Below are 3,864 nucleotides of genomic sequence, written 5' to 3' on the forward strand. Positions count from 1 at the left end.
TTTATCCTATTTCTGATAGCCCCTGGGTGAGTCCTGTCCAAGTTGTCCCCAAGAAGGGAGGCATGACAGTGGTTCATAATGAAAAGAATGAACTGGTTCCTACAAGAACAGTTACAGGGTGGCGTATGTGTATTGACTACAGAAGGCTCAATACAGCCACCAGAAAGGATCATTTTCCTTTACCATTTATAGACCAGATGCTAGAGAGGCTAGCAGGCCATGAATACTACTATTCAGGTTACAACCAAATTGTAGTAGATCCTCAGGACCAAGAGAAAACGGCATTCACATGTCCATCTGGAGTATTTGCCTACAGAAAGATGCCATTTGGTCTGTGTAATGCACCTGCAATCTTTCAGAGGTGCATGCTCTCTATCTTCTCTGATATGGTAGAAAAATTTCTGGAAGTCTTCATGGATAACTTCTCAGAATTTTGAGACTCATTCAGCTCCTGTCTTGACCATCTAGCACTTGTTCTAAAAAGGTGCCAAGAGACTAATCTGGTTTTAAACTGGGAGAAATGTCCCTTTATGGTGACTGAAGGAATTGTCCTTGGACACAAAATTTTGAACAAGGGAATAGAGGTGGATCAAGCTAAGGTAGAGATAATTGAAAAATTACCTCCACTTGCAAATGTTAAGGCAATCAGAAGCTTTCTGGGGCATGCAGGATTCTATAGGAGGTTCATAAAGGATTTTTCAAAAATTGCAAAACCTCTGAGTAATCTGCTAGCTGCTGACACGCTATTTGTCTTTGACACAGAGTGTCTGCAGGCATTTGAAACTCTAAAAGCTAAGCTGGTCACAGCACCAGTCATTTTTGCACCAGACTGGACATTACCATTCGAACTAATGTGTGATGCCAGTGACCATACCATTGGTGCAGTATTGGGACAGAGGCATAACAAGCTTTTGCACGTCATTTACTATACTAGCCATATTTTGAATGATGCACAGAAGAATTACACAACTACAAAAAAGGAGTTGCTTGCAGTAGTTTATGCCATTGACAAGTTCAGATCTTATTTAGTGGGATCAAAAGTGATTATGTATACTGACCATGCTGCTCTAAAATATCTCCTTACAAAGCAGGATTCAAAACCCAGACTCATAAGGTGGGTGTTGCTTCTGCAAGAGTTTGATATAGAAATAAGAGACAGAAAAGGGACAGAGAACTAAATAGCTGATCACCTATCCCGGATAGAACCAGTAGCAAGAGTGTCCCTCCTTCCTACTGAGATCTCTGAAACCTTCCCGGATGAGCAACTCTTTGCCATTCAGGAAGTACCGTGGTTTACAGACATTGCAAACTATAAAGCTGTGAGATTCATACCCAAAGAGTACAGTAAGCAGCAAACAAAAAAATTGATTTCTGATACAAAGTACTACTTGTGAGATGAACAATATCTCTTTAAGAGGTGCGCAGACGGAGTAATCCGTAGATGTGTGCCTAGAGAAAAGGCACAGAATATCCTATGGCATTGCCATGAATCACAATATGAAGGACATTTCGGAGGTGCGCGAATAGCCACAAAGGTCCTCCAATGCGGCTTCTACTGGCCTACTCTCTATAGAGACTCCCGAGAGTTTGTACGTAGCTGTGACAGTTGCCAGAGAGCTAGTAATCTGCCTCACGGTTATGCCATGCCTCAGCAAGGGATCTTAGAGATTGAGTTATTTGATGTATGGGGTATTGACTTCATGGGGCCTTTCCCACCATCTTACTCAAACACTTATATCCTGGTGGTAGTAGACTATGTATCTAAATGGGTAGAGGTAATTGCAACACCCACTAATGATACTAAAATAGTAATAAAGTTCCTCCAGAAGCATATCTTCAGCAGGTTCGGTGTCCCTAGGATACTGATCGGTGATGGAGGCACTCATTTCTGCAATAAACAGCTTGACTCTGCTCTGGTCCGATATGAAATTAACCATAAAGTGGCAACTCCATATCATCCACAGATAAATGGGCAGGCTGAAGTCTCAAATAGAGAACTAAAATGAATCCTGAAATGGACTATAAGTACCCGTAGAAGGGATTGGGCAGGAAGTCTGGATGATGCTCTGTGGGCATACAGAACAGCATTTAAGACTCCTATAGGGACCTCTCTATACCAGCTTGTGTCTGGAAAAGCCTGTCATCTGCCAGTGGAACTGGAACACAAGGCCTACTGGGCAACCAGGTTCCTAAACCTTGATGCTAAGGTAGCTGGAGAGAAAAGATTACTGCAGTTGAATGAGATGGAGGAGTTCAGACTCAATGCTTTCGAAAATGCTAAAATTTATAAAGAGAAAGCAAAAAGATGGTATGACAAACGGCTGTCATCTAGAGTCTTTGAGCCAGGATAGAAGGTCCTGCTGTTTAACTCTAGGCTCAGATTGTTCCCTGGGAAATTGAAATCCCGGTGGAGGGGACCATATGTGATTACAAGTGTGTCACCATATGGTTATGTAGAGCTTCAAGATATTGATTCTGACAAAAAGTTCATTGTTAATGGACAGAGAATCAAACATTATCTTGAAGGCAATGTTGAGCAAGAATGCTCAAAACTGAGACTAAATTAAAAGCTTTGTAAAGTCCAGCTAAAGACAGTAAAGAAGCGCTTGCTGGGAGGCAACCCAGCCATTATAAAAAAATTAGATGTTTATAACAATTATATAAGTCTATTTAATTTTGTTATTTATATTAGTTAATACATTTCAGTGAATAAATAAGGAAAATGGAGGTTCAGGACATAAAGCAGAGGAATCACAGAGAAAAAGAGCTCACTAGCGTCAAAACGCTAGTAAAAGGTATCATTCTGGGCCTTAAATGCCAGAAATAGCAGTATCCTGAGCGTTCAGAAAAAAGCCCAGTAACAAAAGGATTTCTGGCATTTAACGCCAGCCAGAGTACCTGGTTGGGCGTTAAACGCCCAAAATGGCCACCAGATGGGCGTTAAACGCTAGAATGGGTATCATTCTGGGCGTTTAATGCCAGAACAGCAAGGGGAGAGGTAATTTCGTTTCCAATTCAATTTTTTCGAATTTTCATGTTTTAATTCAAAATTTTCAGCATCCAAATATTACAAACATTCATTTTTTAATTTCCATTCCCAAAAATTCATAATCTTATAAATTCTTTTTAATTCTTTTTCAATTCTTTTCAATTCTTTTTCAAAACTCATTCATCTTTTCAATTTCTTTTCAAATCTTTTTAACTCATTCATATTATCTTTTATTTCTTAGATGTATAAACAAAAATTCATATTTAACTTCCTCATATCTTTTTCATATCTTTTAAATTTTGAAAAAAATCTTATCTTTTTCATATCATGTTTATCTTTTATCAATCATATCTTTCAATAATATCTTTTTCTAAAAATTCGAACCCATTCCCTCCCTCCCTTTTAAATCTACATTCGGCCATCCCTTTTTAACCCATTGATGAGCGGATATTTTATACGCTTTTTGGGGATAATTTCATATAGTTTTGAGTATGTTTTAGTTAGTTTTTAGTCTATTTTTATTAGTTTTTAGAAAAAATTCATATTTCTGGACTTTACTATGAGTTGTGTGTCTTTCTGTAATTTCAGGTATTTTTCTGGCTGAAATTGAAGGAACTGAGCAAAAATCTGATTCAGGCTGAAAAAGGACTGCTGATGTTGTTGGATTCTGACCTCCCTGCACTCAAAGTGGATTTTCTGGAGCTACAGAACTCGAAATGGCATGCTTCTAATTGCGTTGGAAAGTAGACATCCAGGGCTTTCCAGCAATATATAATAGTTCATACTTTGCACAAGGATAAATGACGTAAACTGGCGTTCAACGCCAGTTCTCTGCCCAATTCTGGCGTCCAGCGCCAGAAAAGGATCAAAAGCTG

The sequence above is a fragment of the Arachis ipaensis genome, chromosome B09 (assembly GCF_000816755.2).
Source record: "Arachis ipaensis cultivar K30076 chromosome B09, Araip1.1, whole genome shotgun sequence".
NCBI lineage: Eukaryota > Viridiplantae > Streptophyta > Magnoliopsida > Fabales > Fabaceae > Arachis > Arachis ipaensis.